At 51.8% G+C, this 26820-nt stretch overlaps 1 long non-coding RNA gene across 1 annotated transcript; it reads left to right on the top strand.

The window, feature by feature from the left end:
* Positions 1–235: 235 nt before the first annotated feature.
* Positions 236–26820, top strand: LOC139245386 (uncharacterized). Its single transcript, XR_011589975.1, has 3 exons — positions 236–343; positions 5953–6030; positions 26726–26820. It is a non-coding gene; the product is annotated as an uncharacterized lncRNA (long non-coding RNA).

Raw genomic sequence — 26820 nt, 5'->3', positions numbered from 1 at the left:
GGGAAGAGTGGGGTTTGGGAGGGAGGGTGGGATAGTGGGGGTAGGTTGGGGGGAGGGAGAGTGTGGGTTGGGGGTGATGGGGTGGGGGAGGAGTGTGTGGGTAAGGGTTTGAGTGGTGGTGGCGGAGTGTTGGTTGTACTTGTGTGATGACTTAATTTGTGCTGTTGAGCTATCAGTGAGCCAGCTTCATTGCGCAAATGAAGAATAATCTTGCTTTGTGTCACTTTTAGAGAAGGACTATCAGAGTCTGTGTGATGTGCAGCCAGTTGGAAGGCGGCTGTTCCGCCAGTTCTGTGACACTCGACCCGAACTGTCTCACTGTATGAACTTTCTGGACGCAGTGGTAAGTGTCCCGGGGTAGGGGAGAGATCGGCGGGGGAGGGAGTGGAGGGGAGAGATGGATGGAGGGAAAGGCGGGAGGGAAGAGATGGGATGGAGGGAAAGGGGGGGATGGTGGGGGAAGAGATGGGAGGGAGGGAACGGCGTGGAGGGAGGGATGGGAGGGAGGGAACGGGGTGGGGGGAGGGATGGGAGGGAGGGAACGGGGTTGCGGGAGGGATGGGATGGAGGGAACGGGGTGGGGGGAGGGATGGGAGGGAGGGAACGGGGTGATGGGAGGGAGGGAACGGGGCGGGGGAGGGGCGGGGGGGAGGGAACGGGGCGGGGGGAGGGAGCGGGGCGGGGGAGAGGGAACGGGGCGGGGGGAGGGAGCGGGGCGGGGGAGAGGGAACGGGGCGGGGGAGGGAAGGGAGTGGGGGGAGGGATGGGGGCGAAGGAACGGGGTGAGGGGAGGGAGGGAACGCGGTGTGGGGGGAGGGAACGCGGTGGGGGGGAGGGTGGGAAGGAGGGAACGGGGGGAGGGGTGGGAGGGAACAGGGCGGGGGCGGGGGGAAGGGAACGGGCTGGGGGAGAGGGAACGGGGCGGGGGGAGGGAGAGTGGTGGGAGGGAGGGAAGGGGGTGGGTGGGGGGGAGGGGAGGGGAAGGGGGTGGGGGGCAACGGGGTGGGGGCGGTGTGGGAGGGAGGGAAGGGGGTGGGGGGGAGGGGTGGGGGGCAACGGGGTGGGGGGCGGTATGGGAGGGAGGGAACAGGGTGTTGGGAGGGAGGGAACGGGGTGGGGGGAGGTGTGGGAGGGAGGGAATGGGGTGGGGGGAGGTGTGGGAGGGAGGGAACGGGGTAGGGGGAGGAGAGATGGGAGGGAGTGAGACGGGGCAGAAATGGGAGGGAGGGAATGGGAGGAGGACGGGGGGAGACATGGGAGTGAGGGAACGGTGGGGGGGGGAACGGGGGGAGACATGGGAGGGAGGGAACGGGGAGGGGGGTAGAGGCGTGGAACGGGGGTGAGGGAGAGGGGGGAGGAGGGAACGGGGGTGGGAGAGGGGGGGAAGGGGAGGAGCGAAGAGGGGGGTTGAGGGGGGTGGGGGAGGGAACGGGGGGGGTGGGAGAGAGGAGCGAGGGAGGGAACAGGGGAGGGAGAGGAGCGAGGGAGGGAACGGGGGGGGGTGGGGAGAGGAGCGAGGGAGGGAACGGGAGGCGTGGGGAGAGGAGCGAGGGAGGGAACGGGGGGGAGAGGAGCGATGGAGGGAACGGGGGGGGAGGACAGGAGCGAGGGAGGGAACGGGGGGGGGAGAGGAGCGAGGGAGGGAACAGGGGGGGGAAGAGGAGCGAGGGAGGGAACAGGGGGGGGGAAGAGGAGCGAGGGAGGGAACGGGGGCTGGAGAGGAGCGAGGGAGGGAACGGGTTGGGGGGAAGAGGAGCGCGGGAGGGAACGGGGGTGGGTGGGAGGGGAGCGAGGGAGGGAACGGAGGGGAGAGGAGCGAGGGAGGGAACGGGGGAGGTGGGGGAAGAGAGGAGCGAGGGAGGGAACGGGGGTGGGTAGAGAGGAGCGGGTGGGGGGGAGAGAGGAGCGAGGGAGGGAACGGGGGGTGCGAGGAGCGAGGGAGGGGACGGGGGAAGGGGGGGAAGAGAGGAGCGAGGGAGGGAACGGGGGGGGTAGAGAGGATCGGGGGAGGGATCGAGGGAGGGAACGGGGGGGGGGGGCGAGGGAGGGAACGGGGGGGGCGAGGGAGGGAACGGGGGGGAGAGAGGAGCGAGGGAGGGAACGGGGTGGGGGTGGAGGAGCGAGGGAGGGAAGGGGGGGAGAGGAGCGACGGAGGGAAGGGAGGGGGAGAGGAGCGAGGGAGGGAATGGGGGGAGGAGAGATGGGAGGAGGAGAGATGGGAGGGAATGGTGGGAGGAGGAGAGATGGGAGGGAATGGTGGGAGGAGGAGAGATGGGAGGGAATGGTGGGAGGAGGAGAGATGGGAGGGAATAGTGGGAGGAGGAGAGATGGGAGGGAATGGTGGGAGGCGGAGAGATGGGAGGGAATGGGGGGAGGTGGAGAGATGGGAGGGAATGGGGGGAGGTGGAGAGATGGGAGGGAATGGGGGAGGAGGAGAGATGGGAGGGAATGGGGGGAGGAGGAGAGATGGGAGGGAATGGGGGGAGGAGGAGAGATGGGAGGGAATGGGGGGAGGAGGAGAGATGGGTGGGAATGGGGGGATGAGGAGAGATGGGAGGGAATGGGGGAGGAGGAGAGATGGGAGGGAATGGGGGAGGAGGAGAGATGGGAGGGAATTGGGGGTCTGGGGGGGAGATGGGAGGGAATGGGGGTGGGGGATCGGAGGGGATGGGGGTGGAGGGGATGGGAGGGAATGGGGGTGGGGGATCGGAGGGGATGGGGGTGGAGGGGATGGGAGGGAATGGGGGTGGGGGATCGGAGGGGATGGGGGTGGGAGGGAATGGGGGTGGGGAGGAGGGGGTAGAAGGGAATGGGGGAGGGGAGGAGGGAATGGGGGTGGGGTGGTGGGTGTGGGAGGGAATGGGGTGGGGGGTAGGGGATGTGAGGGAATGGGCGTGGGAGGGAATGGTGGTGGTGGGGGGGGGAGTGGATGGGAGGGAATGAGGGTGCGGGGTAGGGGATGTGAGGGAATGGGGTGGGGAGAGGGGGTGGGGGGAGGGGATGGGAGGAAATGGGGGTGGGGGGGAGGGGGTGCGAGGGAATGGGGGTGGGACGGAGGGGATGGGAGGGAATGGGGGTGGGGGGATGGGATGGAATGAGGGTGGGCGGAGGGGAGGGGGATGGGGAGGAAATGGGGGTCGGGGGTCGGGAATGGGGGTGAGGGGAGGGAATGGGGGTGAGGGGAGGGGATGGGAGGGAATGGGGGTGGGGGGAGGGAATGGGAGGGAATGGGTGTGGGGGAGGGGATGGGAGGGAATGGGGGTGAGGGGATGGGATGGGAGGGAATGGGGGTGGGGGGGTGGGATGGGAGGGAATGGGGGTGATGGGATGGGAGGGAATGGGTGGGGGTGGGGGGAGGGGATGGGATGGGAGGGGGAGGTGATGGGGGCAGGGGATGGGATGGGAGGGAATGGGGGTGGGGGGAGGGGATGGGAGGGAATGGTGGTGGGGGGAGGGGATGGGAGCGAATGGGGGTGTGGGGAGGGGATGGGTGGGAATGGGGGTGGGGAAGGGGAGGGAATAGTGATGGGGGGAGGGGGCGAGATAGGAGGGAATGGGGGAGGAGGAGAGATGGGAGGGAATTGGGCGGGAGGAGAGATGGTAGGGAATGAGGGGTGGAGGAGAGATGGGAGGGAATGGGGGGTGGAGGAGAGATGGGAGGGAATGGGGGGGGGGAGAGATGGGAGGGAATGGGGGGTGGAGGAGAGATGGGAGGGAATGGGGGGGAAGAGGAGAGATGGGGGGGAGGAGAGATGGGAGGGAATGGGGGGGGAGGAGAGATGGGGGGGGAGGAGAGATGGGGGGTGGAGGAGAGATGAGAGGGAATGGAGGGGGAGGAGAGATGGGCGGGAATTGGGGGAGGAGGAGAGATGGGAGGGAATGGCGGGAGGAGGAGAGATGGGAGGGAATGGCGGGAGGAGGAGAGATGGGAGGGAATGGGGGGAGCAGGAGAGATGGGAGGGAATGGGGGTGGAGGAGGAGAGATGAGAGGGAATGGGGGTGGAGGAGGAGAGATGGGAGCGAATGGGGTGGAGGAGGAGAGATGGGATGGAATGGGGGAGGAGGAGAGATGGGAGGGAATGGGGGGAGGAGGATAGATGAGAGGAAATTGAGGGGGAGGAGAGATGGGAGGGAATGGGGGCAGGAGGAGAGATGGGATGGATTGGGGGGGGAGAGATGGTGGGGGGAGGAGAGATGGGGGGTCAGGGGGTTGGGGGGAGGGGATGGGAGTGGGGGGAGGGGATGGGGGTGGGGGAAGGGGGTGGGGGGAGGGGATGGGAGGGAATGGGGGTTGGGGAGGGGATGGGAGGGAATGGGGTTGAGGGGATGGGAGGAAATGCGGGTGGGGGAGGGGATGGGAGGGAATGAGGGAAGGGGGTGGGGGCAGGGGATGGGAGGGAATGGGGGTGGGGGGATGGGATGGGAGGGAATGTGGGTGGGGGGAGGGGATGGGAATGGGGGAAGGGGATGTGAGGGAATGGGGTGGGAGTGGGGGAAGGGGATGTGAGGGAATGGGGTGGGGATGGGGAGGGGATGGGAGGGAATGGTGGTGGGGGAAGGGAATGGGGGTGGGGGAAGGGGAATAGAGGGAATGGGGTTGGGGAAGGGGATGTGAGGGAATGGGGGTGGGGGAAGGGGATGTGTGGGGATGGGGGAAGGGGATGTGAGGGAATGGGGTGGGGGGAGGGGATGGGGATGGGGAGAGATGGGAGGGAATGGGGGAGGAGGAGAGATGGGAGGGAATGGGGGGGGGGAGGAGAGATGGGAGGGAATGGGGCGGGAGGAGAGATGGGAGGGAATGGGGCGGGAGGAGAGATGGGAGGGAATGGGGCGGGAGGAGAGATGGGAGGGAATGAGGGGGGAGGAGAGATGGGAGGGAATGAGGTGGGAGGGAATGGGGCAGGGAAGAGATGGGAGGGAATGGGGGCGGGGTGAGAGGAGGGGGAGGGAATGGGGGTGGTGGGGTCGAGATGAGAGCGAATGGGGCGGGGTTGCGGAGGAGTGATGGGTTGGGGGCGGGGGGAGATTGGAGGAGTGGTGGGGGGGTCGGGGTGGAGATCGCGGGGGAAGAGGCTCTCCACCCCCGAACCTTCGAACAGCTGCTCTGCAGACTATATATCTGATGGTCGGGTAAAATTGGAGCAGGCAGCCTCATTAATATATTTCAAAAACAGACACGTCTCTCGAGAGTGGGTTTGTCGTTCTCTTGCCTGCCCGCCCCCCACCCCCCTTGGTAGCTGGTCATCCATGCCTTTCTTACATCCAGGCTTGTCTATTCCAACACTCTCCTGTCTGAGCTCCAACCCTCCACCCTTAGTTCATGTGAAACTCTGCTGCCCATGTCCTAACTCGCACCAAGTCCCAATCACCCCTGTGCTCGCTGTCCTACATTGGCTCCCGGTTAAGCAACGCCTCGACTTTAAAATTCTCATCCTTGTTTTCAAATCTCTCCATGGCCTCGCCCCTCCTTATCTCTGTCATCCCCTCCAGTCTCACAACCTCCTCCAATTGTGGCTGCTTCATTATTCATCGGCGGCCGTGCCTTCTGCTGGCTGGGCCCCAAGCTCTGGAACTCCCTCCCTAACCTCTCCGCCTCTCTACCCCTCTCTCTTTCATTCAGATGCTCCTTAAAACCGATCTTTGACCGAACTTCTGGGCATCCCATCGAATGTCTCCTTTGCCTTGGTGCCATTTCTGTTTGACTCCGCCCATGTGATGCGCCTTGGAATGAATTGCTAGGTTAAAGTTACCACAGAAATGTTAGTTTCCGGGGCCTTACTCTGTGTACATGCAAATCTCTTGCAATCCCTGTCTGTGTTGGTACTGGACTCGTCTGATTGGATCAGCCATGGTCTTATTAAATGGCGGACCAGGCTCGAGGGCCCAAATGGCCGACTCCTGCTCCTATTTCTTATGTTCTCATGATACGGTGTGTCTGTGCTTTCTCCTTAGGCAGATTATGAGGTGGCTCCAAATGAACAGAGAAAGGAATGTGGTCAGTGCCTGCTGGACAAGTTCCTCAATGCCAAGGTATTGTAAATCTTCCATTTCTTCTCCTGTGTGAAACGTGGGCAAAACCTCATTGAAAACAGCTACTGCAAACAATGTGGTTAGGTTGTGTAAAGTGCTGGTGGACTCCTGGAGCTCTGAGTACAGTGGGGGTATTCCCGTACAATTCCCGTACAGGGGTGGGTATTCCCGTACAGTGGAATCATAGAAAATAGGTGCAGGAGTAGGCCATTCGGCCCTTGGAGCTTGCACCATCATTCAATATGATCATGGCTGATCATGCAACTTCAGTACTCCACTCCTGCCTTCTCTCCATACCCACTGATCCCTTTAGCCGTAAGGGCCACACCTAACTCCCTTTTGAATATATCCAACAAACTGGACTCAACAACTTTCTGTGGTAGAGAATTCCACAAGTTCACAATTCTCTGAGTGAAAAAGTTTTTCCTCATCTTGGTCCGAGATGGCTTACCCCTTATCCTTGGACTGTGACCTCTGGTTCTGGACTTCCCCAACATCGGGAACATTCTTCCTGCATCTAACCTGTCCAGTCCCATCAGAATTTTATATGCTTCTATGAGATCCCCTCTCAATCTTCTAAATCCCAGTGAATACAAGCCCAGTTGATCCAGTCTTTCTTCATATGTCAGTCCTGCCATCCCGGGAATCAGTCTGGTGAACCTTTGCTGCACTCCCTCAATAGCAAGAATGTCCTTCCTCAGATTAGGAGACCAAAAGTGCACACAATACTCAAGGTGTGGTCTCACCAAGGCCCTATACAATTGCAGTAAGACCTCCCTGCTCCTATGCTCAAATCCTTTTGCTATGAAGGCCAACATGCCATTTGCTTTCTTAACTGCCTGCTGTACCTGCATGCCTACTTTCAATGACTGATGTACCATGACAGCCAGGTCTCGTTGCACCTCCCCTTTTACTAATCTGTCATCATTCAGATGATCTGTCTTCCTGTTTTTGCCCCCAAAGTGGATAACCTCACACTTATCCACATTATACTGCATCTGCCATGCATTTGCCCACTCACCTAACCTGTCTAAGTCACCCTGCAGCCTGTTAGCATCCTCCTCACAGCTCACACTGCCACCCAGCTTAGTGTCATCTGCAAACTTGGAGATATTACATTCAATTCCATTGTCTAAATCATTAATATATATTGTAAATAGCTGCGGTCCCAGCACTAAACCTTGCGGTACCCCACTAGTCACTGCCTGCCATTCTGAAAAGGACCCGTTTATTCCCACTCTTTGCTTCCTGTCTGCCAACCAGTTCTCTATCCGCGTCAATACATTACCCCCAATACCATGTGCTTTAATTTTGCACAATAATCTCTTGTGTGGGACCTTGTCAAAAGCCTTTTGAAAGTCCAAATACACCACATCCATTGGATCTCCCTTATCCACTTTACTAGTTACATCCTTAAAAAATTCTGGAAGATTTGTCAAGTATGATTTCCCTTTTATAAATCCATCCTGTCACTGCTTTCCAAATGCGCTGCTATTACATCTTTAATAATTGATTCCAGCATTTTCCCCACCACCGATGTCAGGCTAACCGGTCTATAATTTCCTGTTTCCTCTCCCTCCTTTTTTTAAAAAGTGGGATTACATTAGCTGCCCTCCAGTCCATAGGAACTGATCCAGAGTCCATGGAATGTTGGAAAATGATCTCCAATGTATCCACTATTTCTAGGGTCACTTCCATAAGTACTCTGGGATGCAAACTATTCCGTACAGTGGGGGGTATTCCCATACAGTGGGGGGTATTCCCATACAGTGGGGGGTATTCCCATACAGTGGGGGGTATTCCCATACAGTGGGGGGTATTCCCATACAGTGGGGGGTATTACTGTGGGGGGTATTACTGTGGGGGGTATTACTGTGGGGGGTATTACTGTACAGTGGGGGCTATTGCAGTGGGGGGGGTATTCCCGTACAGTGGGGATATTACAGTGGGGTGTATTCCCATACAGTGGGGGTATTCCCGTACAGTGGGGTGTATTCCTGTACAGTGGGGATATTAGTGGGGATATTCCCGTACAGTGGGGATATTATAGTGGGGGTATTCCTGTACAGTGGGGATATTACAATGGGGGTATTCCTGTACAGTGGGGATATTACAGTGGGGGTATTCCTGTACAGTGAAACATAGAAACATAGAAAATAGGAGCAGTAGTAGGCCTTTCGGCCCTTCAAGTCTACACCACTATTCAATATGATTATGGCTGATTCTCTACCTCAGCACCATATTCCTGCTTTTTGCCCATACCCCTTGATGCCTTTTTGTTTCTAGAAATGTATCGATCTCCCTCTTAAATATATTCAGTGACTTGGCCTCCACAGCCTTCTGTGGTAGGGAATTCCACAGGTTCACCACCCTCTGAGTGAGAACATTTCTTCTCATTTCGGTCCTAAATTTCCTACCCCGTATCCTGAGACTGTGACCCCGTATTCTCGACTTCCCAGCCAGGGGAAACATCCTCCCTGCATCCAGTCTGTCCAACCCCGTCAGAATTTTATATGTTTCAATGAGATCCCCTCTCAATCTTCTAAACTCTAGTGAATAAAGGCCTAATTGACCCAATCTCTCCTCATACGACAGTCCTGCCATCCCAGGAATCAGTCTGGTGAACCTTCGCTGCACTCCCTCCCTGGCAAGTATATCCTTTCTTAGGTAAGGAGACCAAAACTGCATACAATACTCCAGGTGCGGTCTCACCAAGTCCCTGTATAACTGTAGTAAGACATCCTTACTCCTGTACTCAAATCCTCTTGCAATGAAAGCCAACATACCATTTGCCTTCCTAACCGCTTGCTGCACCTGCATGTTTGCTTTCAATGACTGGTGTACAAGGACACCCAGGTCCCTCTGTACATCAACACTTCCCAAGCCATCACCATTTAAATAATACTTTGTCCTTATGTTTTTCCTACCAAACTTCACATTTATCCACGTTCTACTGCATCTGCCACGTGTTTGCCCACTCACTCAACCTATCTAAATCGCCTTGCAGCATCTTTGCATCCTCCTCACAACTCACAATCCCACCGAGTTTTATGTCGTCAGCAAATTTGCAAATATTACATTTGGTTCCCTCATCCAAATCATATATAATATATTTATATATATATATATGAGATAGATAGATAGAGAGAGCTGGGGCCCAAGCACTGATCCCTGTGGTACCCCACTAGTCACTGCCCACCACCCCGAAAAAGACCAGTTTATTCCTACTCTGTTTCTTGTAAGTTAACCAATTTTCAATCCATGCCAATACATTACCCCAAATCCTATGAGCTTTAACTTTGCACACTAACCTAATATGTGGGACTTTATCAAAGGCCTTCTGAAAATCCAAATACACTACATCCACTGGTTCTCCCTTATCTATTCTATCAGTTGCATTCTCAAAAAAAACTCCAGTAGGTTTGTCAAACGTGATTTTCCTTTCATAAAACCATGTTGACTTTGTTTAATCCCGTTGATATTATCTAAGTGTGCCGTTATCACATCCTTTATAATAGACTCCAGCATTTTCCCTACTACTGATGTTAGGTTAACCGGTCTGGAGTTCCCTGTTTTCTCTCTCCCTCCTTTTTTAAATAGTGGGGTTACATTTGCCACCCTCCAATCTGCAGGAACTGTTTCATAAGCTATAGAATTTTGGAAGATGACAACCAATGCATCCACTATTTACATGGCTACCTTTTTTAGTACTCTAGGATGTAGCTCATCAGGCCCTGGGGATTTATCGGCCTTCAGTCCCATTAGTTTCTCCAGCACTATTTTCTTAGTAATAATCATTTCCTTTAATTCCTCTTGCTCACTAGATCCTTGGTTCGCTAGCATTTCTGGGATGTTATTTGTGTTCTCTTCCGTGAAGACAGAACCGAAGTATTTATTGAATTGTTCTGTCATTTTCTTGTTCCTGATTACAAATTCTCCTGTTTCTGCCTGTATAGGACCTACATTTGTCTTCACTAATCTTTTTCTTTTCACGTACTTCTAGAAACTTTTGCAGTAGTTTTTTATGTTCCTTGCAAGTTTATTCTCATACTCTCTCTTTCCCCTCTTATTCAATCTCTTGGTTCTTTTTTGCTGAATTCTAAACTGCTCCCAATCCTCAGACTTGCTACTTTTTCTGCCAACTTTGTATAACTCCTCTTTAGATCTAATGCTATCCTTAATTTCTTTTGTTAACCATGGTTGGGCCACTTTTCCTTTTGTGTTTTTCATCATTTCATATGCAGTCCCTCGAAATGAGGGTGACTTGCTTCCACGCCAATAAGGGATGAGTTCACAGATGTTTCAATGTTCCAGGTCCCGAACTACATATTGAAGGGTGGAAGATGCCTGTGCGTGGATTTTTTTAATATGTGATGGCCGTTGCACACCAGCCATCACACGGGCTTGACAGAGCTAAGTCTTGGCCCAGTGGCAAGGGTTAACCAAGACGACTGGAGACCAGCTCTGCTGCACGGACCTAGTGCGCACACATAGCACAGTGTGGGCTGGCCCGTGCTGCCCTTGGGCCCCGAACTCACACCTCTCCTGGGCCACAATCACGTTCCTCTACAGTCTCTCGCTGCTCCTTCGTCTCTCCTGCTGTGCCTGCCCGCAACAATCAGCGATCTGGTTTCGCAGCCGTCGCCCTCCTGCAGCAGCATGCGCTGCTCCCTCCAATGGCCCCGGTCTGCTGATGGTCTTGCAGGCCGGGAGCGTGCCGATTTCCGGGCCGGGCCGCCACACGCTGCTCCCTCTAATGGCCCTGGCCAGAAAGGAATGTATAACTGTTGCAATTCATGCATTCATTCCATAAATATTAGCCATTGCATATCCACCATTATGCCTTTTAATGAATCTTTCCAATCTATCATAGCCAATTCATTCCTCATACCTTCGTAGTTTCCTTTGTTTAGATTTAGGAATCTAGTTTCAGATTGGACTACTTCACTTTCCATCTTAATAAGAAATTCAATCATGTTATGGTCACTGTTCCTTAAAGGACCACCAAGACTGTTAATTAACCCCTTCTCATTACACAATACCCAATCTTGGATAGCCTGTTCCCTATTGCTGGTCTAAAAAACCATCTCGTACACTCCAGGAATTCATCTGCCACAATATTATTACTAATTTGGTTTGGCCAGTCGATATGTAGATTGAAGTCACCTACGATTACTGTAGTATCCTTGCTACATGCATCTCTAATTTCCTCTTTGCTGCCGTCCCCTACACTGCCCCTACTGCTTGGAGGCCTAGAGACAACTCCCATCAATGTTTTCTGCCCCTTGACGCTCCTTAGCTCCACCCAGACTGATTCTACATCTTAATTTTCTGAGCCAATATCCTTTCTCCCTATTGCTCTGATTTCATCCTTTACTAACAATGCCACACCGCCCCCTCTTCCTTTTTGCCTGTCCTTCCTAAATATCGAATATCATTGGATCACCCTGCAATAATGTCTCCGTAATGTGGGAACTCAGGGACGCTTCCGGTGTCCCTGACGACTACACCTGCAGGAAGTGTATCCGCCTCCAGCTCCTGACGGACCGCGTTGCGGAATTGGAGCTGAGGGTGGATTCACTCTGGAGCATCCACGATGCTGAGAACGACGTGAGTAGCACGTGTAGCGAGTTGGTCTTACCGCAGGAGAAGGATCCATAGCCAGCTAGGGAATGGAAGACCAGCAGGAAAAGCAGTGCAAGGAAGGTAGTGCAGGGGTCCCCTGTGGTCATCCCCCTGCAAAACAGATACACTTCTTTGAGTGCTGTTGAGTGCCAAGTTCATGGCACCGTGGCTGGCTCTGTTGTACAGGAGGGCAGGAAAAAGAGTGGGAGAGCGATAGTGATAGGGGATTCAATTGTGAGGGGAATAGATAGGCGTTTCTGCGGCCGCAACCGAGACTCCAGGATGGTACGTTGCCTCCCTGGTGCAAGGGTCAAGGATGTCTCGGAGCGGGTGCAGGACATTCTAAAAAGGGAGGTAGAACAGCCAGTTGTCGTGGTGCACATTGGTACCAACGACATAGGTAAAAAAAGGGATGAGGTCCTACGAAACGAATTTAAGGAGCTAGGAGCTAAATTAAAAAGTAGGACCTCAAAAGTAGTAATCTCGGGATTGCTACCAGTGCCACGTGCTAGTCAGAGTAGAAATCGCAGGATAGCGCAGATGAATACGTGGCTTGAGCAGTGGAGCAGCAGGGAGGGATTCAAATTCCTGGGGCATTGGAACCAGTTCTGGGGGAGGTGGGACCAGTACAAACCGGACGGTCTGCACCTGGGCAGGACCGGAACCAATGTCCTAGGGGGAGTGTTTGCTCGTGCTGTTGGGGAGGAGTTAAATTAATATGGAAGGGGGATGGGAACCAATGCAGGGAGAAAGAGGGAAACAAAAAGGAGACAAAAGCAAAAGACAGAAAGGAGATGAGGAAAAGTGGAGGGCAGAGAAACCCAAGAAAAAGAACAAAAAGGGCCACTGTACAGCAAAATTCTAAAAGGACAAAGGGTGTTAAAAAAACAAGCCTGAAGGCTTTGTGTCTTAATGCAAGGAGTATCCGTAATAAGGTGGATGAATTAACTGTGCAAATAGATGTTAACAAATATGATGTGATTGGGATTACGGCGACGTGGCTCCAGGATGATCAGGGCTGGGAACTCAACATCCAGGGGTATTCAACATTCAGGAAGGATAGAATAAAAGGAAAAGGAGGTGGGGTAGCATTGCTGGTTAAAGAGGAGATTAATGCAATAGTTAGGAAAGACATTAGCTTGGATGATGTGGAATCTATATGGGTAGAGCTGCAGAACACCAAAGGGCAAAAAACGTTAGTGGGAGTTGTGTACAGACCTCCAAACAGTAGTAGTGATGTTGGTGAGGGCATCAAACAGGAAATTAGGGGTGCATGCAATAAAGGTGCAGCAGTTATAATGGGTGACTTTAATATGCACATAGATTGGGCTAGCCAAACTGGAAGCAATACGGTGGAGGAGGATTTCCAGGAGTGCTTAAGGGATGGTTTTCTAGACCAATATGTCGAGGAACCAACTAGGGGGGAGGCCATCTTTGACTGGGTGTTGTGTAATGAGGGAGGATTAATTAGCAATCTCATTGTGCGAGGTCCCTTGGGGAAGAGTGACCATAATATGGTGGAATTCTGCATTAGGATGGAGAATGAAACAGTTAATTCAGAGACCATGGTCCAGAACTTAAAGAAGGGTAACTTTGAAGGTATGAGGCGTGAATTGGCTAGGATAGATTGGCGAATGATACTTAAGGGGTTGACTGTGGATGGGCAATGGCAGACATTTAGAGACCGCATGGATGAACTACAACAATTGTACATTCCTGTCTGGCGTAAAAATAAAAAAGGGAAGGTGGCTCAACCGTGGCTATCAAGGGAAATCAGGGATAGTATTAAAGCCAAGGAAGTGGCATACAAATTGGCCAGAAATAGCAGAAAACCCGGGGACTGGGAGAAATTTAGAACTCAGCAGAGGAGGACATAGGGTTTGATTAGGGCAGGGAAAATGGAGTACAAGAAGAAGCTTGCAGGGAACATTGAGACAGATTGCAAAAGTTTCTATTGGTATGTAAAGAGAAAAAAGTTAGTTAAGACAAATGTAGGTCCCCTGCAGTCAGAATCAGGGGAAGTCATACCGGGGAACAAAGAAATGGCAGACCAATTGAACAAGTACTTTGGTTCGGTATTCACTAAGGAGGACACAAACAACCTTCTGGATATAAAAGGGGTCAGAGGGTCTAGTAAAGAGGAGGAACTGAGGGAAATCTTTATTAGTCGGGAAATTGTGTTGGGGAAATTGATGGGATTGAAGGCCGATAAATCCCCAGGGCCTGATGGACTGCATCCCAGAGTACTTAAGGAGGTGGCCTTGGAAATAGTGGATGCATTGACAGTCATTTTCCAACATTCCATTGACTCTGGATCAGTTCCTATCGAGTGGAGGGTAGCCAATGTAACCCCACTTTTTTAAAAAGGAGGGAGAGAGAAAACAGGGAATTATAGACCGGTCAGCCTGACCTCAGTAGTGGGTAAAATGATGGAATCAATTATTAAGGATGTCATAGCAGCGCATTTGGAAAGAGGTGACATGATAGGTCCAGGTCAGCATGGATTTGTGAAAGGGAAATCATGCTTGACAAATCTTCTGGAATTGTTTGAGGGTGTTTCCAGTAGAGTGGACAAGGAAGAACCAGTTGATGTGGTATATTTGGACTTTCAGAAGACTTTCGACAAGGTCCCACACAAGAGATTAATGTGCAAAGTTAAAGCACATGGGATTGGGGGTAGTGTGCTGACGTACATTGAGAACTGGTTGGCAGACAGGAAGCAAAGAGTAGGAGTAAATGGATACTTTTCAGAATGGCAGGCAGTGACTAGTGGGGTACCGCAAGGTTCTGTGCTGGGGCCCCAGCTGTTTACACTGTACATTAATGATTTAGACGAGGGGATTAAATGTAGTATCTCCAAATTTGCAGATGACACTAAGTTGGGTGGCAGTGTGAGCTGCGAGGAAGATGCTATGAGGCTGCAGAGTGACTTGGATAGGTTAGGTGAGTGGGCAAATGCATGGCAGATGAAATATAATGTGGATAAATGTGAGGTTATCCACTTTGGTGGTAAAAACAGAGAGACAGACTATTATCTGAATGGTGACAGATTAGGAAAAGGGGAGGTGCAACGAGACCTGGGTGTCATGGTACATCAGTCATTGAAGGTTGGCATGCAGGTACAGCAGGCAGTTAAGAAAGCAAATGGCATGTTGGCCTTCATAGCGAGGGGATTTGAGTACAGGGGCAGGGAGGTGTTGCTACAGTTGTACAGGGCCTTGGTGAGGCCACACCTGGAGTATTGTGTACAGTTTTGGTCTCCTAACTTGAGGAAGGACATTCTTGCTATTGAGGGAGTGCAGCGAAGGTTCACCAGACTGATTCCCGGGATGGTGGGACTGACCTATCAAGAAAGACTGGATCAACTGGGCTTGTATTCACTGGAGTTCAGAAGAATGAGAGGGGACCTCATAGAAACGTTTAAAATTCTGACGGGGTTAGACAGGTTAGATGCAGGAAGAATGTTCCGAATGTTGGGGAAGTCCAGAACCAGGGGTCACAGTCTAAGGATAAAGGGGTAAGCCATTTAGGACTGAGATGAGGAGAAACTTCTTCACCCAGAGAGTGGTGAACCTGTGGAATTCTCTACCACAGAAAGTTGTTGAGGCCAATTCACTAAATATATTCAAAAGGGAGCTAGATGAAGTCCTTACTACTCGGGGAATCAAGGGGTATGGCGAGAAAGCAGGAAAGGGGGTACTGAAGTTGCATGTTCAGCCATGAACTCATTGAATGGTGGTGCAGGCTCGAAGGGCCGAATGGCCTACTCCTGCACCTATTTTCTATGTTTCGATGTTAATTGCAACTATATCGTATCCGTTTACATCTATTTGCACTGTTAATTCATCTACCTTATTACAGATGCTTCGTGCATTCAGATACAATACTTTTAAATTTGTCTCTTTAACATTATTAGACATCTTAACGTGATTTTGTACTATATCCCTATTTGTCTTATCAATACTTTTTCTTACCTGGACCCTATTTGTTAGTAAGCTCTGTCCCTTCCTGACATAATCTGGTTATCCTTACCACAGTCACTTTCCTGCATTGCTTCCTTTTCTTTTCTCTTTAGCATTCTAGATTGCTCTCCACTGTGACCGTCCTCCCCCTCCCCTCCCCCCCCACCCCACCCCGCCTCACCCCTTATTTAGTTTAAAGCCCTGTCTACCTCCCTAGTTAGTCAGTTCGTTTGAACTCTGGTCCCAGCACAGTCCAGGTATAGTCTGTGCCCACGGCTCTCTTGCCCGAGTATTGGTACCAGTGCCCCACGAATCGAAACCCACTTCTCCCGCACCAACCTCTGAGCCACGCATTCATCTCCCTGATTCTATTGACCCTGTGTCAATTTGCTCGTGGTTCAGGAAATAATGCAGAGATTATTACCTTTGTGGTTCTGCTTTTCAATTTAGTCCCTAGCTGTTCAAACTCTCTCAGCAGAACCTCTTTCGTGTACCATGACAACTGGATCCTCCCCCTCCCACTCCAAGTTCTTCTCCAGCCTGGAGGAGATGTTCTTTACCCTGGCACCGGGTAGGCAACACAGCTTTCGGGTCGCACGCTCTTGGCTGCAGAGAACCCTACCTATCCCCCTAACTATACTGTCCCCTACTACAACCACCTGCCTCTTTACCCCCCACTTGAATGGTTTTCTGCACCACGGTGCCTTGGTCAGCCTGCTCATCCACCCCTCAGTCTGCACACTTGTCCACAAGGGTTGCAAGAACCTCAAATCTATTGGACAAGTGCAGGGACTGAGACTCTTGCAATACTACCTCCTGGATCCCCTTACCTGCCTCACTCGCAGTCACACCCTCTTGTCCTTGACCACGTGTCAATTCTAAAGTATCTAATCTAGAGGGTGTAAGGGGTGGTTTTCAGGGGGTCAGCTTTCCATTCTGACCTGATATGAGCGGTTCCGAATTACTCCCACACATTTGGTTCTAGACACTGGAATTATGAAGGGACTGTGACAGACTTGGACAGACAATTGGTTTCAAGGTAGGAAGCAGGTATGGCTTTATTGTGTTTAAAAGGAGTAAAAGGCACACATTTAATAACACACACAGAATAGTAATACCAATACACACTGAGGGGTACAACACATTGAATAAAATGTCAAATTACAGCCTGTGGGGAAAAGAATAGAGCTTAAACTCTAAATGGGGTAAAGAGGAGAATGCAGATACATTTACACAAGTTATCCCAGCCTCCCCCCTCCCAATTCCCCTAACTAACTAAGTTATAGCTCTGGTGGGTTCAGGGGGCTATGCTCACCAATCCCCTTTTGACAGTTCCAACTCCGGGGTTCGCCTTAGTTGTCGCTGGGGTTCGCCTTAGTTGTTCACGTTCTGTAGTCTGTACCCCTTGGTAGCGTAGGACCAGCTTGTAGAGTGGAAAAGTCTTCGGTTTTTCTTCGGTTTTGTCGGGTTGGTTCCGGTTGACTGTTTGATTTGTCGCGATGATCCAAAACTTTCCGATAGTCGTTTTGAAAGCCTGTTTGCTGCCGTGGTGCTGTCCTTCTGGGTTTTAGAGATTCCTTTCGCCGATGTTTCGGGGTCCCACTTTTTGAGGCTGGTGTAGAACTTATGCAACGAGACTGCTAACTTAATAGTGTCTCTAGAAGCACACCTAACTGCTAGAACAGGCCTTCAATTATACTAAAACAGGCTTCCTTATCTTCCATCAAATCAGTTCTTGGGCTTTGTTTAAACTGTTAGGTCAATTGATTTTCAAATGTCTCCTTTGTCAGCAGTAATTCGATTAGGATGTGAGAATGTGCTATCACTGGTTTTGCATTGTTTTAGGATTGTCCAGTTTCCTGACCATCTAGTTGGGCCCATGATTTTCATTGTGCTTGATTGGGTAATTTGATTATCTCTTAGGGGGTGAATTGGTGTTGCATAGTTCCCCAGACCGTCTGGGATCCTTAATACACGAATTTGCTTCACAGGTTAGCTCCACCTCCTGTATTCGGTAACTCTTTTTCGCAGCCAAAATGTTGTAGAATCTTAAAATTGATATGCTCCTTCCCATAGATGTTTAGGGGATCTCAGGCTTCTGTAATTTAGGTCCATTTTGAATTCCCTTTCCTGAGTCCAAACACTGGTGGGGGGGTCTCCATGAATGCATCCCCTTTTTTTTCCCTGCAGACTTCGTCTCCCCCTTTAAAACTCATTTGTGTCCCGGAGTTTTTTCTTCCATTTTATAAGTCCAGAAAGGGATTCTTCTCCTCTGCAGGGGAAAGGTACAAGGAATCTTTGCGAAATATTGGTAAATTCTACATTCACTCCTGTGATACCATATCACTTATGGAATCATCTTCCAGGTGAGCAAAGTTCCTGACTCCCAAGAGATAACCTTCCCCGTAAATTAACTAAACTAAAACCCAAAATATGCATTACACTTATGCAACATCACCATAGATACACACTTTTCCCTTTACAGGTACAAACTTTTTACATTTACACCCTCCCAGCTTGGAGGGGGGTTCAATCAAATACAATTGCATTTCAGCACAGTTACATTTCATTTCAATTACATTATATTCACCAGCATATAGGCAACGTACAGCCACATTACAGCACCTTACAGCCACATTACAGAAGGAAAAACATAGATTAAAATTAAACAACATCAATTGGTCTCCTGAGGTTTGTCCATCACCCGGTAATGTCTGGATCCTGCCCTTGAGAACTGCTCTCAGGCTGGCTGACACACAAGACAAACTCAAAACAATCACCTAAACATTACTGCAACATTAACCTTAATTCTAAACTAAACTTAAAATGTAAAACGGTGCAGTCAGCTGCCTTAAACTAAAAATTAGAGCTATGTACAGCCGCCACCCGTCTCCGGTTGACCTGGTTAATCCCTGTCAGGCCCATGCCTTGTGCGGCCTGATAGCCGCCTGGATGCTAGGGTTTCCCCACAGCCGGTGAGCTGGAGACCCTTGTCTCTGGGACAGCTCGTTGCTACTGCTCCTGTGAGACCCTCACCGCTGGAGGCGGTTGGCTGGGGGTCCCTACTCTGAGCAGCCTCTGTACTTCTGACCTTTGGCCTTCCCTTCTCGGGTAGAATCGCTGAGGCTCAGATGCCGGCGACCACGGTATCTTTGGCCGTGGTGTACGGAGGGTCCTTCTCAGGGCTTAGGTTACTGGGGGTGCGTCTGAATCCCAAACGATGGGTGGGATAGCCCCTCCAGTACTGCAATTCACTGCCCCTATAAGCACGGTTTCTGAGCCTGCCACATTCCCTGTGGGCCCTCCACCGTCGGGGGTGGCCAACGGAGGGTCCCTGTCCTGAGGATGGTTCACCCCTCCCGGCTGCCCTCTACTTGGCTGACCCTGGGTTGTACAGCTTGCACTGGTTGATGTGGAACCACTTAGTCCGGTGGGGCAGCTTTATGGCATAGACCATCGGGCTTGCCTTGCCCCATATATAATGCTTCAAAAACCCCTACCCGAGCATAGTTCCTCACCACGACCTGGTCCCCTATCTCCCATTTGTGGTGTTTGCTGGGTTCTAGCAGCAATCGGTTACTCTGATGCTGTCTGCCCATGTTACTAGCAGCCTGCCAGTGAGGTGTTCAAACAGGTTCCTGACAAACCGGTCCCGGTTCACCTCTCTGAGCTGACCTTCTGTGAGCACCGGGGCTAGGACTTGGGTGGGGGTCCGCATGATCCGGCCAGTCATGAGCTCGTGTGGGGAATACCCGGTGCTCTTTGACTGGCTGGCTTGGATCCTCATTAGGACCAACGGTAAGACCTCCACCCACTTTTGGGGTGAGTCTCCCGTTTCCTTCCGCAGCCTTTCTTTAATGGTGCGGTTTAAACGTTCCACAATACCAGATGACTGTGGATTGTGGGCAACGTGCCATTTCCCCTCAATGCCGAGCACCTTAAGGTTGCCTGCATTACCTGCCCGGTGAAATGGCTCCCCTGGTCCGACTCCACATACTGTGGGAGTCCCCACCGGGAGAACACTTCCCTCACTCGAATCTTAGCTGTCCCTAGGGCGGTGGCTGTTCGGCAGGGGAAGGCTTCAACCCATTTTGAGAACACATCCACCAGGACTAGCCAGTATTTGTAGCCTCCCTGGGCGGTGGGTAGGGGTCCGATTTAGTCAATTTGGATTGACTGCCATGGTCCCTCTACCCTCCTGACGTGTCCTAGGGACACCTTTCTTTTCTGGGGGTCAGGGTTGTTCGCAGCACACACCAGGCAGTTCGCACAGAACTCGCGGACGTCCTCCCTGAGTCCCGGCCACCATCCTGCCTGTTCCACCCGTTGCCAGGTGGTCTCAGGCCCGGGGTGTCCCGCTCCTGGACCCTCATGGGTCAGTTTTAGGAATTCCCTCTGGTGCTGCTGTGGCACGACCCATTGTCCCTCTTTAAACAGCATGCCTCCCTTAACGGTAATGGCTGCTGTGCCGTACGGACCTCTACTCTCTCTCCTCTAGCTAGTGCGTTCAGGACAGCTTTCAGGACCGGGTCCTGCGCCTGAACTGTTTTTAAGTCCGGGGCCAAAGCTATCCCTGTGCTCTCTGCTGCCCTGTTCTTATTCTTGACCGCTGCTATGCGGCCGGTGTCATAGCGGTCCCAGAACTTTCCCGTGCGGGCACCTTCTTTGGCCAGTTTGTCACCCTCTGCACAGGGTTCGGTTTTTGAATGGGCCCTCACCTTGTGTATGTAGACCTTTCCCTCTTCCCCTACCGCTGTCATGATTTTCTCCAGCAGGGTCTTGATTGCCAGGAGTCTCCCGTCAGCGGACGTGTATCCGCGACGGGACCTCTGTACATGAATTGCAGGTGAACATACTGTCCGAGCAAATCGTGTACAGGGTAGGGAATTCCTTGGGGTGGGTCACCACGTACATTACGGCGGACAGTTCAGCATGCTGGGCGCTCATGGTGCTGGGGAGCTTGATTGCCAGGGCAATACCTGCCCTTGGGTCATAGACTCTGCACCCGGTGAGTCGCTCGCCAGCAGATACCGTGCTGGACCCGTCCACGTAGATGTCCCGGCCTGTAGGGTGTAACCCCGCCCGAAGGCCAATGTTTACCTCCCATACCCCTTCTATGGAGCACCTTGGGCTTTCCCTGGGTAGATTAGGTTGGCTGCGAGCCTTGGATCGCGGGGGCCTTCTACTCTGAGGTCCATCTGGGAGAGGAGCAGGGTCCAGCGAGCAATGCGGGCATGGCTCACCGTCCCGTCCTTAATCCTCCCATCTAGGAGCATCTGAGTCGGTGTGTGGTGGGTTAGGAGTGTTAGAGGAGACCCTCCCGTGAAGATCAAGGATCTTTTTACTACCCAATGTGTGGCTAGGAAGTGTCTCTCACAGTTGAGTACCCCTTCTCCACATCTGAGGATCCTGACCGGCCTCAGCTGGCCGTGCCGCTCTTGAAGCAGCACTGAGCTCAAACTGTCCCCGCTGGCTGCCACCTCCAGGAAAAACTCCTTTCCTACATCTATCGCTCCTAAGGCTGGCACGGTCTGCAAGTCCTTCTTGAGCTGATTAAATGCTGCCTCGTAACCCTCATCCCAGTCCCACTCTACACCTTTGTGTAGGAGCCTGAGCAGAGGGGCTGCGGTGGCTGCATAATCCTCAATAAAATCTCTGCAGTACCCGGTGAGTCCGAGAAAGGATCTTACCCGTCACTGTGTTGGGGGCCAGTAACTCCTGTACTGCCTCCCTTCTAGCCTTGTCTGTGGCCCTTTCCCCAGCGCGCACAGTCAGCCCCAGGAATTTGACTTCCTTCTGGCCAATCTGTGCCGCCTTGGGGTTTACTTTAAACCCTTCTTCTTTTAGCAGCTCCAGCAGCTCGGCCAGCAGTGAGCCATGCTCCTCCCCCTGATCGGTGAACAGCAGCAGGTTGTCCACATACTGGACCAGCTGGTGTGGTTGGCTGAAGCCTTTTAAGCAGTTCGCCATGCATTGGTGAAAATTGCTGGGACTATTGTGGAAGCCTTGGGGAAGACAGTTCCACGTATATTGTTGGCCCTTAAAGGTAAAGGCGAACTTGTGCTGGTCCTCCCGTTTTAATGGAATGGACCAGAACCCATTTGAAATGTCCAGCACCGCGAAAGTGGTTGTGGATGCTGGAATACTCCCTATGAGGTCCGCTACGGCTGCTACAGGCAGGGATATTCTTATTTAGTACTCGATAGTCCACGGTGGCCCTCCATGAGTTGTCCAGTTTCTTAACCGGCCACAGTGGAGAGTTCACATGGATAGCTATCGGTCTTAACACCCCTTGCTCTACCAGTGATCCCAGCGCCATTATCAAGTCTGCCTCTGCCTCCCTGGGGAAGTTATATTGCTTTTGTGGTCGGGTCATGGGGTCCCCTTCTATACTAACTTCCACCCCCGTTACCCTGCCACAGTCATGTTTGTGGGTGGCGAAGGCTGCAAGGTGTGCCCGTACATATGCCTGGCACTCCACTGGGGTGTTACTGACCAGTAATTTCAAGTCGTAACCCTCCTTTGGCTTCACAGTACACAACGTTCCTTTGGCTTCACAGTACACAACGTTCCCTTGGCCCCTTCTTCTGGGATCACCGCCACCTCACCTTCCCTGTCAGTCCCTATGGCTCCCCATACTCAGTGGTTTCTGAGATCCACTAGGATCTGGTGGCTAATGATAAAATCAGCTCCCAGGATCCCTTTTCCCTTCTGCTCCCATTTCATCAGGACACACTTCCATTTGGTTTTGAGTGTCCCTAACTGAATGGTGAGCGGGATGGAGAATGAACCAGTTTGCTCATTGCCTGTGAACCCCACTAGACTGTACGGGACCCCGTTCGATAGAGGTGAGGTAGCTGGGTTATCTGCATATACAAGGGTGCTGGAAGCACCAGTATCTAGCAGATAGGTCCCTTTCACTTTCTCCACCTCCATCGTAATGCACGGTCTCTTCCAGGCATTGTGCTCTAGGGAACACAGGTACACAGGCTGCGCTGGCTCTAGTCATGCATATGGGTGGGTTGGAGCAGAGGGTTTTACCGTACCGGCTACTGCACCGGTTGCGAAAGCTATTGCTCCCTGTCCGTTTGAGTGTCTGTAGGGCGGCTACGAGTGTCTCATATGAGTCGGGTGTTCCTGCCCCGGCCTTACGGGCTGGGGCTGGAGTGGCCTTTCCCTTATGTCTCTTTTCAGGGGTTCCAACAGTCCTTCCTCCAGTGCCCACTTTTCCCACACCCAAAACACTCGCCCCCTTCGTGGGGAGGGTTCCCACCTTCCTGATGCCACTCTCTCTTGCCTTGGCTGGGTTTAATCTCATGGACCCTCCCTTTAGAGGAGGGCTCCTCTGTCCCTCTACCGTTCCGGTAAGCCAGTGTCAACTGTCTGACCACTGTCTCCTCAGTGGTTCTGGGATCTCTTGGGTCGAACCAGACCTCAGCTTTTGCCTTTGTTCCAGGTAAGCTGTTTGCCACCAGGCTGCGGAGCCAGTGAGCCAGCTCGTTAGGGTTCAGGTGGGCCCGGTCAAGAACCCCACTACAGGTCCTTTCGTAGACCGGCCACAACCTGTCGGCGAAAGCCTGTGGAGTCTCCCCATCGAGCTGCACTGTTTTCTCCACTCGGGAGAAAGGACTCCCATCGTTCATACCATGGCTTCTAGAACCTCCTCCTTAACCGTAGCGTACGTATTTCGCCCCTTTCTGCTGTCTGCAGAGAGGGAATGGCACAGCTTGGTGTCTAGTGAGAAGAGCAACAGCATAGCCTGCTCCGAATCATCGCACCTGTTCATATCCCCTGTGTGTTCCACTTCCAGGAAGTGCACCAAGGGAACCCCTGTTGGGTGAGCTTACTTAGGTGGCCTATCATAGCCCTCAGTTTTTGGGTGTCGTGGGGGACTACGAAGTTGCTTTCGAGGGGTCCTGCTGCCCCATTGGCGTCAGGCAGGCGAAACTTCTGCTGCATTGGCCCTGGTTCCGGCCCTCCTTGTATTGGCTCGCCCACTTCCCCCTGCTGCCAAGTCGAGTTAAAACTCGGGGCTGCAATCCTTGCCTGCCCCGCACTCTGGCTGACACCTCTGCTGTCCGGGCCGTTCCTGGGAGCTGCAGGCGGTGACTGAGGGGTTTCTCCTTGCTCAACCAGGTGTTCCTGGGCTAAACCCGGGTTTATCAGGCACACCATGCCTTTAGCCCCGGATAGAGCAAGGTTCAAGCTTTGGATCTGCTGCTGGCAGGGGCCGTGGTCTCCTGCCTCAAATTCCCTGGTACTGGCTACCTTATAGGCTACCTGAATGTCTCCCACCCTCTCCCCGTACTCTTTAACTTGCTTGGCGAGGCAGGAATTCTCTTCCCGCAACGCCAGTTCGCTATTCTTGGCTTCAATAATCTGACACTGTAAAAGGTCCAGTTGGGTTTTGTGCCTTTCTTTCGTGAGTTCTCTACTTTCCTTTAACTGTCCCACCTCTGTCCACAGCCTTTCCCTGACTGTGGACCTCTCTTCTGCCTGTCTCAATACTCCCTTTAATTTCTCATTCTCCTCATCTAGAAGCTGGATCTGTCGCTGAAGGCAAATTAGCCAACTGGCCTCTATCAACTTTTTATGGTCCTTGCTATCGGTCCATTGAGCTGCAGCATCTTCTGGATGCTCAGCATACAATAGATCGAGTACCCACTCCTTAGCCACATTTACCCTCTTAAACACATACGAGGAAATCCCCTCTTCCATTTTGCTGCTTTTCCTGAAGCCAGTATCTCTCATCATGTCCCTTGCACCAGTGTCCCATCAGGGTCGCCATTATGTAAGGGGTGGTTTTCAGGGGGTCAGCTTTCCCTTCTGACCTTATATGAGCTGTTCCGAATTGCTCCCATACCCTTGGTTCTAGGCACTGGAATTATGAAGGGACTGTGACAGACTTGGACAGACAATCGGTTTCAAGGTAGGAAGCAGGTATGGCTTTATTGTGTTTAAAAGGAAGTAAACGGCACACCTTTAATAACACACACAGACCAATACACACTGAGGGATACAACACATTGAATAAAGTGTCAAATTACAGCCTGTGGGGGAAAGAAATACAGCTTAAACTCTAAATGGGGTAAAGAGGACAATGCAGATACATTTACACAAGTTATCCCAGCCTCCTCCCTCCCAATTCCCCTAACTAACTAAGTTATAGCTCTGGGGGGTTCAGGGGCTATGCTCACCAATCCCCTTTTGACAGTTCCAACTCTCGGGTTCGCCTTAGTTGTCCCTGGCGTTCGCCTTAGTTGTCCACGTTCTGTAGTCTGTACCCCTTGGTAGCGTAGGACCAGCTTGTAGAGTGGAAAGGTCTTCGGTTTTGTCGGGTTGGTTCCGGTTGACTGTTTGGTCGCGATGGTCCAAAACTTTCCGATAGTCGTTTTGAAAGCCTGTTTGCTGCCGTGGTGCTGTCCTTCTGGGTTTTAGAGATTCCTTTCGCCGATGTTTCGGGGTCCCACTTTTTGAGGCTGGTGTAGAACTTATGCAACGAGACTGCTAACTTAATAGTGTCTCTCGAAGCACACCTAACTGCCAGAACAGGCCTTCAATTATACTCAAATAGGCTTCCTTATCTTCCATCAAATCAGTTCTTGGGCTTTGTTTAAACTGTTCTGTCCATTGATTTTCAAATGTCTTCTTTGTCAGCAGTAGCTCGATTAGGATGTGAGAATGTGCTATCCCTGGTTTTGCATTGTTTTAGGATTGTCCAGTTTCCTGACCATCTAGTTGGGCCCATGATTTCCATTGTGCTTGATTGGGTAATTTGATTATCTCTTAGGGGGTGAATTGGTGTTGCATAGTTCCCCAGACCGTCTGGGATCCTTAATACACGAATTTGCTTCACAGAGGTTAGCTCCACCTCCTATATTCGGTAACACTTTTTTGCAGCCAAAATGTTGTAGAATCTTAAAATTGATATGCTCCTTCCCATAGATGTTTAGGGGATCTCAGGCTTCTGTAATTTAGGTCCATTTTGAATTCCCTTTCTTGAGTCCAAACACTGGTGGGGGGGGTCTCCATGAATGCATCCTCTTTATTTTCCCCTGCAGACTTCGTCTCCCCCTTTAAAACTCATTTGTGTCCCGGAGTTTTTCCTTCCATTTTATAAGTCCAGAAAGGGATTCTTCTCCTCTGCAGGAGAAAGGTACAAGGAATCTTTGCAAAATATTGGTAAATTCTACAAGGGTGTGGCTGCCTCCTGGAGCAAAAGATCTAGGTAACTTTCTCCCTCCCTGATGTCTCGCAATGTCTGTAGCTCAGACTCCAGCTCCTCAACTTGGAGCCGAAGTTCGCAGACACTTCCTGCAGATGTAGTCGCCCTTAACCAAAACGTCCAGAAGCTCCCACATATTGCAGCAGCAACACGTTTCCTGTGTTCCCATTATTTTATTTAATTAATTAGTTTAGTGTTAATCAAGTATTTACCCTAGATAGTTTATTAAATTAGTTAAACAAATAAAGGTTAGTTTTTAGTATTTAGTTATATCCTATATGTTAATTTAAAGAAAAACTTAGCCCACAATCACCACCAATCACTTACCTGCCTTACCTTGCGATCCCTTGGGAGAGGCTAAAAACCCAGGCCAATTGGGGAAAAATCTGGGAAAATTCCTCTCCGACTCAACCAGGCGGTGGAAACTAGTCCAGGAGCTCACACTGGCTTTATGCTGTGGTCTGCTGCGGCTTTTATCCGCACTCTGTACTCCGTCTGCTCCCACTCAGGTACACCACCATGCTGCGGAAAAAGTTAGGATAAACAAAGCAAACAAACAGCTCCCGCCCTCACTTCACTGAACCCTCCACTTACCAAACTCTTGTTTTCTCAGTCTGAGCTGAAGCATTTGTGAATGAGGGTATCGGGACACGTACAGGTGGGGAGGGGGGGAAGGCTATTCCCGTACAGTAGGTGGGGGTGAGGGGGGGGGGGGGTGCTATTCCCGTACAGGGGGGGTATCGGGACACGTACACGTGACGACACTGGGATTGAGACTGGCCAGCCAGCTCTATCTCTGCAATGGCTCACATTTTCATGGCAAAGTGGATGGAGTTTTGTGAAAATGAAGCTTGTGTGGTGCTGACCTTGTTTTTCTCTCCAGTCCCCTGAGCATATTATGGAGGTGCCCACTGAGCTGGCCCATCACTGTTCAGAAGGGCTGCAGAATGGAGCCTCCAAGGAGCTGTTCAAGGAGTG

The sequence above is a fragment of the Pristiophorus japonicus genome, unplaced genomic scaffold (assembly GCF_044704955.1).
Source record: "Pristiophorus japonicus isolate sPriJap1 unplaced genomic scaffold, sPriJap1.hap1 HAP1_SCAFFOLD_2208, whole genome shotgun sequence".
Lineage (NCBI taxonomy): Eukaryota > Metazoa > Chordata > Chondrichthyes > Pristiophoridae > Pristiophorus > Pristiophorus japonicus.
This window is presented reverse-complemented; position numbering and strand designations above follow the sequence as displayed.